Source organism: Bacillus rossius, chromosome 3 (assembly GCF_032445375.1).
Source record: "Bacillus rossius redtenbacheri isolate Brsri chromosome 3, Brsri_v3, whole genome shotgun sequence".
NCBI classification, from domain to species: Eukaryota; Metazoa; Arthropoda; class Insecta; order Phasmatodea; family Bacillidae; genus Bacillus; species Bacillus rossius.
Window position 1 is genome coordinate 111,057,873 of NC_086332.1, and position 15,756 is coordinate 111,073,628.

General features: G+C 37.5%; 1 protein-coding gene across 13 annotated transcripts in view; it reads right to left on the reverse strand.

Annotated features, from left to right (window-relative positions):
• LOC134531133 (protein turtle) overlaps window positions 1-15,756 on the reverse strand; it is a 423,117-nt gene that overhangs the window by 239,287 nt on the left and 168,074 nt on the right. The window lies entirely within an intron of this gene.

The window sequence follows — 15,756 nt, forward strand, 5'->3', positions numbered from 1 at the left end:
TTCAGCCGCCGGGATTTGATCCGTCAACCTATCGATTGGTAGTCAGCGATACTAACCGCACAGCCACGAGGCAATATTGGAAACAATTGTTTCAGATGTTATAAATTAATAATATTCCACGCACGATATTTGTTTGAATTTCTTTTAACTAGCATATTCTCTGTTGGACTCGAAATATTTACACGCTCGTGGACTCATAACTATAATACGGTGTGTGATTAAGTTGATCAAATAATAATTCATGACAAATAATTACCAATGTCAAACTAAAGCGTGAAAAGGATCATACCAGCAATAAATATTTAGTTACACAGCTAAAACAATACTCACACAACACTGTTTAAATATACTGATTTACACTAGTAATTAAAATAATACGTACTTGTAAGAACGCCATTTCCTTGTGAATATACTCCCGTGGCGCAGTGTACAACAATAACCTAGAACCCCGCTATGTTGTCGTCTGCCCCAAGCCGTGTGTGGCGACATGCGTAGGCGTTATCCAACTGGCGCGACCCGCCTATCCCTGCAGCATGGCGGGGTGAAACCTGAGCAGTACGCCGCCACGTGCCGGCCGAGTTCTCTGTACCGTCCGCAACATACCGTAGTGGGACATCCGTAGTGGGACATCCGTAGTGGGACATCCGTAGTGGGACAATTTTTTGTGCGTGCAGCCAGCGTTCATCGATTTATTAGACTTTGTCACGTCAAAAAAGATTAAATTCAAGACTAAAAATATGAGTTTGGAGAGAAATTGTGGGAATAAGACAGGAAGATAGGAGTATGAATAAACATTAGTTAAGGCCATGGCTAATTCCATACCTGATGTGTCTAATGTACCTGATGAACACTGTGAAGCACATCTGTGGCCATTAGGCCAATTCAGCTCTGGTAATTTTTTGTAACGGTTGGCATTGCCCCCATGTTTTTATTTAATTTGGCTAACAGTTGAGCAATTACTGTTAATTCAGTTGTTTACCCTAATTATGCATTATATTTTTAAAGTTCGTTTATTATTGTAATTTATTTTAATTTGTTTTAGCTTTTAGTTTGGATAGTTTCAGTTATCTCTACGCTGACTATTTTTGCATGCGGGCACCGACAACAGCGCTCGAGCACGGTGAAGAAGGAGTCACTTGGCGGACTGGGGAGCGAGAGGTCGTGCGCTGCCGGTGGCGCTCGCCCCATTGGACGAGTGCGGCCGTGCAGAGGCATGCCACAACTGGAACAACTGCGGTTTGCAATGTAATCAGTCCCCTCACAACTGACGCCAGATTTCCTGGCGGTTTAGGCATGGTGGCATTTACGAACATTCATGGAGTGTTGTTGGTCATAATAAATACTGCGAGGTAATTAATACTTTGTTCATATTATCTGTAGTTGCCACAGTGAACTATGCTTTCGGTAACACGTAAATGTTGTGTGAATAACGTGGGAAAATACTTACGTAATGTAAGTATTTCTTATGTCCGTCAGACATTTGGGCAGAATTATGTGAGCAGTTTACTCTAGGCCTTTTGACCATAATTGGTTTTTTAGTGGCATTTAAAGTTGGTGCATTTTTTGTTGCCACCAAAATGTTACGTCCATAAGGATAGCACTGCTGTGATTTACCACTTTAGCTATTTTATGACATTTATGTATTTTGGCGAGCTGTTGGTGTGTCGTTGGAGAATGGCATGATAAACAGTATGAGGTGTTTGGCAGAGTGCAGTGAGAAGTGGTGTCATCACGAAGAAAGTTAACAAGTGTCAGCCTGATGAAAGGTTAACATTTTACGTATCATCGTCTCACCGAAGTTAAGGAGACAATCTTTATAGTCAATGTCATATTTAAGACCGCGCCACACAATAAAATCCTTGTAGCCCATTAGTGGACTGTTAAGGCTTAGCTGACTTTAGTACCGGGCAAAGAACTGGTGGCTGGAGGCAGCAGCGCCACCTACCTCGCGGGCATTGGACCGCGCGTGTACGTGGCGTATTCTCCCGCATTGCCTTCGAGCTGCTCTTTCTCGAGTCACTGATAAAAAAACACGTGCTAACTGTACTGAAATAAAGCTGAGCAATTAAAAAGCTTTTAAAAAGTAATTAAAGTGTTACCTTGTACCATATAATTATGGTGTCAATCTTGGAGTGATCCACGTGTCTTCACGTATGTTTTAGTTATCTCATGTGTGTCTGAAACTATGTAAACAATATTTATTTCTATAAAAAAAATATTGTACTAAAAGAGATTTTCTGGTACATAGTAAAAGTAAACCATACACCGAAGTTTATTTATAAAAACCAATATCATTGAAAGTATATTTGTTTCTTTATAAATAACATCAAAAGAATTGTTGTTCATAGCTTGAAGACATTTCTGTTCTGGTATTTTAACAATATAGTGAATAGGTTTAAGTAAGTTTCACATTAATTTTTTTAAGGGGAGCGAGTACCTTTTTTAATTGGAAAAATCAAAATTTCCAATTTATTTTAAAAAAACCAAATTTCCTGCTGTTTAAAATGATGTGTAACACTTGACATTTTGAAACATATTTCTAGACCATAAATTTAATTGAATCATTGTGGTGTTTCTATTTTTTGAGATACTGAAGGCCTGTAAACTTACAATGTTTTTTTAATGTTATTACCGTATTTATGTCTGCATTATTTCTAATTCCTGTTACTAAGTTGGCAGCACACTTCTCAATATTTTCCTAAGTTGGCAACACTTCAAAATATGTATTCTTTTGTTTGGGTAAACAACTAATCCATTCATTGTTGTGTTTATATGTGTTGGTGTAACAGTCATGAGTTTTATTTCATTTTATGAATATCTTGTGCTAACTGGTTAGTAGGACTACATTGTGCATTATTGCACCTGGTTACAATTATGGCAAGGATAAGGAAATTCAATCCAAAACGGACTTTCATAGGTAATCAACATACAAAGGAATATAAATATAATAGTACATGTTCAGCATCAACATATACAGAATAAATATTCAGCATCAACATATACAGAAGTCTTCTAGTTCGCAAAAACTGAAACATTCCAAACTTCCAAAAGATTTTGATGAAGAGACTGGTGTGAATCCCATTGTTGATTTAGAACTTATTTCTAGGTTAGTACAGTCATCAGCAAAGTGTAAATTTTGTAGCAGTGTAACAGTTCAAATGTGGTTTGGCTCATAGAATTGTAATAAAATGTAGTTTTGTGACGAAAGTGGTCAAGGAATGATTTCAAAGTGCATTAGAAATATGTATGAAATAAATGTAAGATATGCAAATGTACTTCGTTCCATTTGCAGAGTTAAAGCATATGAGAAGATTTTTTCAGCTGTAATGAATTTGTCACCACCAAACACAAAATTTGAAAAATACAACACAAAGCTTCTTGCAGCTGTTACTGAAGTTTGTGACGCATCTATAAGACATGCAGCAAAAGAGGTTGTTATAAAAAATGAAGGAAAATCAGATGTAGCTGCTGCTTTTGATGGTACAATGCAATAGCGGGGGCACACATCTATGAATAGAGTGGTGACTGTAACCTCTTTTGACACACACAAAGTGTTAGATTTTAAATGCTTCTTTAAATTTTGTACTGGCTGTGTTCATAAAACAAATGTACAAAATCCAGAGGAATTGGAAGAACACAAAAAGGCATGTGCAGCAAATTATGAGGGCTCAAGTGGAGGTATGGAGGTTGCTGTAGCCACTACTCTATGTGCTCGGTCTGAAAATAAACTTGGCCTGCGTTATGTTCAGTATTTAGGAGATGGAGATTCTAAAAGATTTGCTGCTGTTATAGGAAACAAGCCTTATAGAAATAATATTGAGATTACCAAGCTTGAATGTGTTGGGCATGTACCGAAATGTGTTGGCACCCAACTTGATGGCTGAAACGTAATACGAAAGGACAAAAACTAAGTACGGTAAAGGGCTTGAGGGAAAAGGAAGACTCACTGATGCTGAAATAGACCAGTTGCAGATTTATTATGGCCAGTCCATAAGGAAAAAATCTAACTGATATAGAATATATTAGGAAAGCTATTTGGGCAACCTATTTTCATAAGAAATCAACAGATGCAAACCCTCAGCACTTCCTTTGTCCATCTGGTGCAAATTCTTGGTGCAAATTCAATAGTGCTAAAGCAAAATATCAAGAAAAGGAATACAGACACCAGAATTCACTGCCAGAAGCAGTTATGGATGCTATAAAACCAGTTTTCAAAGATTTATCCAATAAAGACCTCTTGAAGCGGCGTCTCCACGGGAAAACTTAAAATCCCAACGAGAGTTTCATCAGCACAGTATGGCAAAGGCTTCCAAAAACAGACTACATTGGCCTCCAGACCGTGAAACTTGGGGTCGCTGATGCTGTGGTTTGTTTCAATGAGGGTTCTGTTGCCAAAGCCAATGTTCTGAAGATATTGAACATCAAAGCTGGAAAATGTATGATGAATGGTCTCAAAGGAAATAGGTGCAGAAAGAAGAAAAAAGGCTGACATCGAAGTTGAACAAGAGAATAAAACGAAGAGGGTGAAAAGAAGACTGGGAAAAAGGAAGAGGGAATACAGCGAAAATTATTGTCCAGGAGAGTTTTGAAATGAAAAGGTCCACCTTCATCTTAAAACTTGATTTTCCGAAAGTGTTTTTTCATGTTAAGGTACACGTTTCTCAAAAACTATTTGAGCTACAGACTTGAAACTTGGCACAAATATTTATTTTTACCATCTATATAAGGCTATGTTACCGATATTATGAAAATTAGTTTTATTTTACTATTTAAAAAAATTGCTTTCTCATTTAAAAAATAATCATTACTCTAAAATTTCAGGATTTTTTTTTATTGTGAACTAAAGGTGCTAATTTTACTCTTCTGGTAAGGAAGGCTTAATGATGTTAGCTAACTAATCTGGCAAAATCGCAGGTTGATAGAACCAGCAGATTTCGAAATAACTGTATCTAAAACAACAGTTTTTCCATTTAAAATACATGTGAACCAAAAAAGGTACTCGCTCCCCTTAATACATAGAGCTACATTAAAAATCCTGTAAAGTTGCTTAGGAATTATGAATTTAAGATGTAGATATCCTGAACAACCTAACCGTTCACATGATTTCATAGTATTCTTTTTATATAGCTTTACTAACACAACTAACCGTCTAAAATATTTTAAAGTATTTTTAATGTAGCTAACCTAACGTAATCGACCATTTTCACACAATACCTAAAGTTCTCCAAATGATATACACACACGGACCCAAGGAAAGGAAAAAATGGCGATGGCTGCGTCAATGCAACGTTAGTGTGATGTAATCTATTAACGGTGATTACTCAGAAACCAGAAGGAACATAGAAACGTTATTTTCAGGGTGAAAATAGAAAAAAAATGTTTATATATTTTCGGAATAATAATATTACTTCACGGAAAAGCCGCGCTGAAAGAATACTACCGAATTCCGCTAAAATAAAATTGGCTTCGCTGAAAAGCAGCTTATAATTAACTAGCTCTGCCCACCACTTCGTTCGCAGAGATACTAGTAAAGCTCTTAATCAAATAGTACACAAAATAAGAAAATAATTATCTCATCCTCCACTGACGCCAAAAGAAAACTCCCTTTTAAGATAATGTTAGTCTTAATTGGTTTGTTATTCGTCTGTTTGAAGTGTAAAGTGTCAAAAACATAGTGATACCAAAAACTTGCCAGATAAGCTGTGTCAAGTAAGAATGGAAAATAAAATCTGATAGTTTGGTGAAAAAGCAAATGTTCAACATTGTTTTGGGCGTTTGTAACTTGATAAAAAGGTAGTTAGTACAAGAATAGTAGTTCTGTAGTTATACTCTAATTATTTCACTAGAAAATTAATTAGACTACAAATATAAATGTTATAAAATTAGTTAAATGTTAGTTTTGTAAGCATGTACAGTAATGCTGATGTAGTAATACTAAGTAAAAACAGATTATAAGGCTAGTTCTGAACGAGTTAAAAAAAAAAGGATAAAAGGCCGTTTCATAAATATTCAAGGACTAAAGGTTTTATATTAAAAAATATCTATAAATTAAATTGTTATGTACACAAAAACATTTAAGCGAGTTCTTAGCACCCACCAGTGATGTGTAAACATCTAACCTCTGTAACGAGCACACTCATTTGTTAATACGAAACTCTAACACGAAATTTAACGTAGAATTCTTAAAAATAATGCCGAACGTGATAAAAACAAAGCTGATAAATAAAATAGTCTCTTTCCAAATACCAACATTTATGAATGCGAATCACGACCATACTTTCTGCGACCGCCGCTAGAATTCTCTACTTGAATCGTAAACGTTGCATGTTACCATCAAACGCAGACAGCAATCAGTAGCACGAAAAAAAATGAAATATTTAAATATTATAAATGACTCACATAAAATTCCGGCTTTGGGCCTGATTTTCGATAAGGAATTGCTATTTAAATACTGTCCGTCTTCTTAAAATTCTCTAAACAGTTAATACTATAAAGTTTCCATACACGCTAGAAGTTAAACTTCTATGGAATTACTAAAATATTAACCTCAAATATTTTAAAACATATATTAGAACACTAAGTGCATGTTTATGTATATTTTTCTTAAACTACTAAAATAAATCTGTAAATACTTCTTACAGACAAACCTAAACCTTATTGAGCTGATTTAACATTATTATATTATGTTATAAGTTATTAAAAAAATTCCAGGAATGAGATTTGAACCACACCCCTTAATTTAGGAGAATAGGTATTTTGTATTATAATCATTGCAATGCTAGTTTCTTAGGTATTTTAAAACTTGTGATTAAATTTTACTATGGTTATTCTAGTTATTTAAATATATTCCAGGGAAGTTTCACTACAAAAAAGTTTCATTTGGCACACCAAAACGAAATGTATGTCCCTTAATGTTTACGAATGTGACTTTTGTATGGGTTTGTTGCTACACGTGGGCCTGACATCTTTGTGACACATTTCTGTTCATAGACTTACGTTCCATTTTCACGAAATTATTCCTACTAAATGCCGTATACCGACAGCTAAGATGTTTACACGTCAAAAAACGTTTGTGACCACCTAAAACATGATGTGACTATTCCACCCGATACCTGCCTAACACTTGGTGCGTCTCCACGTGCTCTGTAGTGGTGGGAGGACTCGGCCATGGTCGACAACAAGGACTCGGTCCGGCACAGGTGCGGAGTGGTTTCCTGCTTCCAACACCGCGGTAGCAGTCTCTTGCGTACACAACCCTCGCAAAGAGTTACGCTGTTATCCCTGAGGTATCTACATCTTATAACATTAATAAAATGTCAAATTTTCAAATTTAGTGTTTATAAAAATACAGAGTTAATTTTATCTCATTGTCACCACAACAAAAAATAATTTATTATTTTAAATAAATATAATAAAAAATAATGAAATAAAGAATTACAGGATGTTCTCGTCCTGTAAAACATGAAAGCTTTTTAACGCAAAATTTAACTTGTAAAATTATAAATAAGAAAGTAAAGACTTAGTCATACAACGACAATCAAATGGAAGTCCTCTGGACTGCCACGGCTGTCGTCTTGCGCCGGGGCCGTTCGAGCCACGACTTCCCGACTTGTATCACTTATTTCACACATTTGAGACATTTTCTAGGCCTCACCTCCAACCGTTTTTCCGACAAAAACTTACGATATTAGTGAAATATATTACATTTTTCACGTAAGTCATTTATTGCATTTTTACATCACGCATTTTCCATTCTGTTATATACAGTTTTTAAACTCACCATAAGTATGTTAGCCCATCAACATTAATATTTATTTATTACAGCTAGTTAGATAATGTGGTTGTTGGATGTCTACATTTAGGCCAAGTAGGTAAGCATAATTTTATATTAATAAATTCCGCGGGGGAAAAAATACAATTTGAACCTCAATTGCACTAAAAAACTGAATCCTAATGATTTATTTTATAACAAAAACCATGCACGACTTGTTCGTTCTTTTTGCTCGCTATTTTCTGTATTTATGTACTTGTCAAAAGCTAACTATTGTCAGTTTGTTTTTAAGTATTACTTTTTCTAAACGTTTTCGTTGCGTTCTTCTCTGTCTGTTTACGGTACTGTTTCAATTCTATAAAATGTTAGTGAACTTCATTCGTCAACAGCATCGCAGCCGCCCGAGAGAACTTTTCGCCGCTGTAAGCATGCTGGTACGAGTTACAACAGGCTGTCTCCAGACCCTCGGACAGTCTGGGATCTTATAGAGCGTCTGCGTTCCATTATGGTATGGAACATTCAAAATAACAGCCCAATGGTGAAAGTAATGGTACAATGGTGAAAATAATAGTACACTGGAGAAAATAATGGTGCACTGATGAAAATAATGGTACACGAAAGGAAGAAGGAAACTGCATATAACCGTGTTTAGTTACAAAAAATTTTAGCGCCGCAAATTATATAAGAACAGTCACCTTGCTAAACGTTACGTAGTCCACAAAATAATTCATACTAACTGAAAAATAGGTTTGTTATTGAATGTAAAAATTTATACATTAATAAAAAGACCCGTAGATCACTCAACTATTGTCACCAGAATTATATGGCACAAGGTAACACTTTTATTACTTTTCAAAAGCTTTATTTCGGTACAGTTATCACGTGGACTCCCGAGAAAGAGCAGCTCGAAGGCAATGCGGGAGGATACGCCACGTACACGCGCGGTCCAATGCCCGCGAGGTAGGTGGCGCTGCTGCCTCCAGCCACCAGTTCTTTGCCCGGCGCGAAGTCTGCCACGTGTAGTCCCCGGTGACGTCATAGCGCCTCCAGTGACGTCAGGCCGCCATGCCCGGGATCGTGACGGGCCGACCAATCGATGAGCTGCAAGTTGGCCGGCCGGCCGCGAGGAGCGCTGTCTCTCTTCAGCGGCGGCGAGGCCAACTAAACCAAACCTCTGGCATCGCCCGTCAGTGCTTCATTCGCTTCCCGTTACTGCTGTATCGTGACAGCTTAAGCTTTTGTACATTCGTAAGTCGAACTAAGTATGACTTGTTGAATGCAGTATTATACCTGTGACTCGAAATTTGTTTTAAAAATGGACATACCATTTGTAAACTTAACTACAATTTGCTAATTAACTAAGGTATCTATCTGTAACCCATATAGGCCGGTTTTAAAATGTCTCACCTGTCAACATTTTCTTAGACAAATTCGCGATCGCATGGTGCCTGCACAGATAGGTCATCCATTAATATGTTAAACGTCTATCTTTAAATTTAAAATCTAATATCTTATGTAAGGCATATTAGGCACAGCCTTCATTAATAACGCTAAAAATAAATTTAAATGCTAAGCGCAGTTCAGTCATGTTGAACGTTGTTGTTGATAGTAATACGCGGGAAGCAACACGATAATAACAAACAACGGTAGTTCAAGGTTAATGAAGAATCCGTAGATGCAATGATTCATGTTAATAATAATGCTGACAAGGCGGGGAGAAAACGCCGTTGGAAGGAAGAAACGTGATCTAGGTTCTTATAAAACGAAATCAGACACAATTTACGTCACATCATTGCTTTCCAATTGTGCTTCGGGAGCCTTAAATCGAGTTTACCTGTCTGTTACAGGCAAGTTGATCCACTTGCGTGTGACACTGCAGCTCTCGCACCCTGGACACTCATGATGTCCAGGGTGCGAGAGCTGCAGTGTCACTCGCTTGTAAAAATATGAATTTTAGCAAGTAAACGGAATAAAAAAATAATGTGTTTAAGTGATTGATGATTTGGATCATGTAACTTTTTGTTGAGGGTCAGTTAAAAACTTCAAGAAAAGGCCAATTTCTTATTTGGCATACAGTTGCACGAACAGAGAACAGCGTGGCAATGGACTTATGGAATAATGGAATAATTTTTTGGAATTAGGGCTGTATACACAGAATTATAAAAGTTTTTTTTTTTTGCTAAATATTGGAATAATGTGTATTATCTTTTGAAAGTTTTTTTTATATTATTTTTAAGGTGTCTGTTTATATTAAGAATCAAGAATGTTATCATAGCGCTTTACGAACGACAATATTGATTAACCAACAGAAATCAAAACAATTATGATTGATTTCGGCTTCATATACATAGTTTAGCTTTATTAAAATATTTGTGTGTTGAAAATTAAGGGTTTGTATTACGAATGATGTGACAAGTGCGAGTGTTGTGTGGTCGCGAGGTTATGTACTCACGCAAGTGTTTAGCAAAAGGTAAATTGTGTTCAACAAACATGCAGTAAATTGTATTTAGCTATACATAACTATAATTGGAATTCTACAATAGCAGTCTAGAAACGCGAAAAATTTACGGGTGCATGCTGCTACACGCGCGAGTCCGCCATCTTGACAGCTTCATCTCGTGGGTATGTCAGGAAAGAAAACGTAATTACCCAGCATTTAACATAGTGGTAACGCCTAGCAGTCCTACTATTTGAGTGCGGGAGTCACAATAAGACGAGGCTAATGCGTTTCAAATCGAGGCCCAGGCCAGCTCGTCCCTGCGCTTCGATGCGCGGCCCAAGCAAGCACTCAATCGCATACGACTGCAGCTGGGTGTCCCAGCTTACATAGAGTCGCGATTTAAAGCAATAATATTGTATACTTAATAGTTTTTCAGTGAAGCTTTGTACATCTTGTAACAGCGATTTGTATAAGCACGTGCTGGTGGATTTTCTGAGGTCTTATAACAGTTTTTTTTAGTTACTGAATTTTTTAACTCCAGCTATTTCATAGGTGTCAGCTTTTTAATAAGAGAACTATATTTCAACGGCAGATACAGAAATTTATTTCGGAAGAGGATTAGAAAAATAAAATAAAATAAGAATTGTTATATTCAAAAACTTACGTCACTAATAAGTGGTTTGGACAGTTACATTATTATTCCCAACATGCATCACTGCCTTTTTTGGTTTGTGACACTCCAGTTATTGTATGTAACAGCTCACCTTCCTTAACCCCAAAATAACATACTGCCTTCGCCGAGATTTCGCATATTTGTTCATAACTTCAGGGAAAATACCCCCCCCCCCCTTCCCAAACGCGTTCCCTCTGCGTCCGGCGATGACTAAGTATAAAGGATGGAAACCCGAAAGATTCGCGGCGCCTAACCACCCCCTTCCCCCAATCCAAAGATCTCTCTCTTTCTATCTTTCTCTCTCTCAGTCGATTCTTCACGGAACAGGGACCAGAGCATTCCTTTTCTGGCTTGGAGTGTAACCAGACCAGCTGTGCTCTCGGAGATGTCAGGTCCAAGGCAGGCCATATCGTCGTAGCCTTGTTCGGCAACCAAGCAGTACTACTTGTTGTTCTTCACCACTTATTCAGGCTGAGTCATACCATCATCATACCGCCATATACATAAGGGTCATATTCCCAACATTGACGGTGTGGTTCCACATAGCTTGTGTACGGGAATGGATGCAGGACGGTGGTTACCAAAGGACTGCACCAGCATGAAGATTAGTGCCGTTACAGTAATCAAATAAATACAGCCGTGTGCAGCAGCTAAGAAGGCGGTCGAAAGCATGGAAGTAGAAGGAAACATTTAAAACATAATTTGTAAGCTTGTTACACGCAAATGTGAATATCAGATGTAAACAATACCGTTTGACAATACATCACTGTATTTATCTCAACTCGGGTATAATTTCAACATTTTTAAAAATGTTTGTACTCGGCAAATATTTAGATTACGGCCCACATTTCTATGACATAGTTTGCTCCAAATAATGTTTGGATTATGTCCTGTGAGTGGCAGTAAATCCTCGGGAATCTTCCAGTATCGAATGTCAATTCAGAATCTTAGGAGAAAACTTAATTTATTAATGAATGACTGACAAAACAACTTCTCATGCATTCCCATCAGTAGTCTTCTTGTTGTAGTTACGATACCTGTAAGCTCCAGAAGATATTACAGCGTGCAGTTGCGAAAACCACGAGTATTTACTAACGATTTTAATTTTTTATGAAGCGCAGCGTACGTGCTCTAATGGAAACAAAAACGTAAATTCATGAGTCCTTTAAAACAAGCATAATTTAACAAAATGTCGTTTCTTTAGTTAAAAAAAAGTCCTCTTAAAAGAATTATATACTTTAAAGTAACACCTGGGGACTATCTCTTAAATATTACATTTTCACTGTGATAGGAATTTGTCCAACAGGTTAACAACATACTGATGGATTATGTTTCACATAAATTTACAATTTTGACAAAAACAAAGAGGTAATCCATGCATTGAAAGAGCCCAAGCTCGCCAAGGCAAAAAAAAAAGCAAGAATGAGAAAATCCAAATTCAAAGCATTTTCGATATTCTTGGCATTGTCTACGTTCACTGGATACCCGAGGGTCAGACGGTCAATCAACATTTCTACATCGAGGTTCTGACGACCCTACATGAGCGTGTGGGAAGACGAAGACCCGTTTGTGCAAGACCAAGACCAAGACAATGCACCAGCCCATTATGCCTTGTCTGTGAAAGCGTTCCTCGCAAAATACGGCATCACCGTGTTAGAACGTCCACTGTACTCGCCCGACCTTGCCCCCTGTAACGTTTTTTTTATATTTCTCAAGGTCAAGTCGGCGCTGAAGAGGACAATAATTGAAAGTGTGGAAGCGTTAAAGAAAAAGCGACGGAGGTTCTCAACCAGCTGACAGAAGAGGACTTCCAACACTGCTTTCAACAATGGAAACGTCGTATGGAGCGGTGTAGAGATCGCCAAGGGGAGTAAATAGAAGGCGATAAAACTTCTGTTGTAATTGGCGACGAATAAAAAGTGTTATGATTTCAGTCCGGTTATTTAATAGCCAAACCTCGTCTATTATCCTTTTCCTGCCAAAGTTGGTGCGAGATATTTATTGTATCAGAGTGAAATTATTGTTACGAACGCAGAACGCAACACGCGCCAGGTTCGGAGCTGGCTGGCGGCCCACACGGCCACTGGATTCAAGTGCCATGTGACGTGCCGCACACTGACATAAGGCATGCCACGCGTGCCTGGGGCCGGATTACAAGCGTCGTCGCTACTCCCTCCCCTCCCCGCGCATCGTCCTGCCTCGGCGCCGTCATATATCGCTGAGCGGTCTTGAGGATTCCGCAGGCCGCCGCGCGGAGTGGCGAGACTGAACGCCGCCCTTCTGGACTGCTCGGGCGTCCAGTCGGCCCGGGATGACGCGATTCGTCACAGCCACTCTCATCTGTACTGGAAATACGACCCATGAGTACTTAAGCAACGAAACCAGTCTCCGTGGGAGTTCTAAGCGGAATCCGAGGAAAGGAAAGTGCAACATCGGCGAATAATATTAGTAAACAATAAGACTGTAATAAAACTTAATTGGGCTATCCCTTAGGAACCCAGTTATCGCCCATTATAAATGGTAACATTGTTATTCATACAATTCGAGGAACGGTTGTTTCCATTTTTCCAATGCAACATGTCTTATTTTCAAAGTAATGGCTGGGTTAGTTGTCACCAGATTGAAGCTAACAGGGTAGTCGGAAAGGAGGGAAACTGGTCCACTGCGTGCCAGGGATCCACACCCGGAACCCTAGCGACGCGCGTCCTCGAGTCCAACAAGCAGGATCGCCGCACCACAGTCGAGTAGTCTCCGCTGCTAATACGTTTAGTAGATGTTTAGTGTTTTGGTACGTGTAACCACGGATCTAGTACGTTTTTTTATTCATAACGCTATAGGGGAGCTAATGTTTATTTTTTTTACATTAGTCACAGCCATTTGGTGCTTTCTTTTAACAGCAGCAACGCTTCGTTTGGTTAAATGTAATACTTTTAACACAAAAAACTGAAATGTTCATAAGCTTCAGATTTTAACTATTTTAGAACATATTGAATTTGTTAGATGCGATAGCAAAAATAATGATACACTGTTTTTCTTCCTGCGTTATAACCTAATGAAATTGTAAATATAATATTAAATATTTGAAAGTTAAATGTATAATTATATTAGTTACTTTAAAAGTATTATTGTAAATACTAAAAAAAATTGCATAGTAAATTGATAAACGGGTTAGGTGTAAGAATTATATTATGACATTTGTCTTTGAAATGCAAACGGAGGCTTAAACATCCTAGACATTTACAACACCTAATTAGAGATTTGCCTTTTTTTAAACAGATGCTGAGTTCATTTATAAAAGCGTATCAATATCGCAAAATTTACTCAATAGGCTAGTGTAAAACAATAGAAAGTAACAGTAGGTATAGTTAGTACTTTTGACGTGACGTCTAATAAATCGATGAACGCCGACTGCACGCACGAAAAAGTGTCCCGTTACGCACATTGTTCTGTTACGCTGTGTTCTGTTACCCTGTCGGCGAGTGCAGTAATAATAGGTTATGTTACAATTGACTAAAAAAATATGGTTATTCATATAATTGATGATGGATATTTGATTACAGTTTATTCATATGAAAACTTGTTCATAATTATTTTTAACTTTATAGCTAAACGCCAGTTTTTAAAATTAATTACAAGTAATCTAGACGTGAACTGTTTCGTCGACTGTTTATAAAGTGAAGTGAAAAGTTAATGTGGTTTTCATTGCTTATTACAACAACAATTTCGGCAATAAAGGTTAATTATTCTTGCATTTTAAAAAACTCATTACTAGTATAATTTCAAGTATTTATTCTTTTATTATTAAAATAAAAATGATTCAATTTTATTCATAAAAGTATGCAATCATTTCATCAATGTTTTGTTATGACGTCACGTTAAACTATCGTCCGTAAACCAACTTTACAGACAACCAATTTTTTTATTCAGATCTATACCTTTTCCTGCCAAAACTAGTGACTTACTCCCACCCCAGTTTGAACCAAACAGGATGGTATAATACAATTTTTTTGGGCATATGCCATTACAATTTTGCACTGTTTTTCATGAAAAACTCAAGACTGCAAAATAAGAAATAAAACTGAAAACATAAACCTACAGAGAACAAGCCTAAATCAACTGATATCAAGCAGTTGGACCCAACGATGAAAAGAAACCTAGGTATTATGTACAACACAACGACGACAACACAATTCATAATACCTGTTTAGGTTGATACCTTTGGTAGGCCTACATCTATTCTACTGATTTGGTCTTGTTCTCTGTGGATTTCTGCTTTCATTTTTATTTCTTATTTTGCATTTTTGAGTTGTTTTTTTTTCCATGACAGACAGGGCAAAACTGCAATGACGTATGACCAAAAAATTGTATTAAACCAAAACTGCCCATAGCGTGAATTATTCAGAGAACGCAGCAGGATGGGAGCGCCATACTGAGGCTGGGAGCCGACTGCCTTCACACGCAGCTTCTCAACGGTCACAATTACCTCCGAGTACAATGTGCACCTTCTGCGCCGTGGGACTGCGTGCTTGTTATCTGCTTTCAAAACTAGTGCGCGGGAAGGAATTAAACAAGTAGCAGCTACGTTGTGAGAGGATGTTCGGGATGCTACCCAACTAATACATGGGTGAAAGTAAGGTAACACGAAACGTCGCTCAGTAGTGGATACAGAAGTATATTTCGAAAGGATATTTGAAAACAAAAATTAGTTGTATTTAAAAACTTGAATCAACAAGAGGTTTGGACGGTTACATTATCACTCTCAATGTGCACCACTTCCTGCTGCCTTAGTTAAGATATCGCATACAGTGCCCACACAAATCTGCAATAAAATTTCCATTACTTTTCCTTGACCTTCCACGACCAAAATTTCAT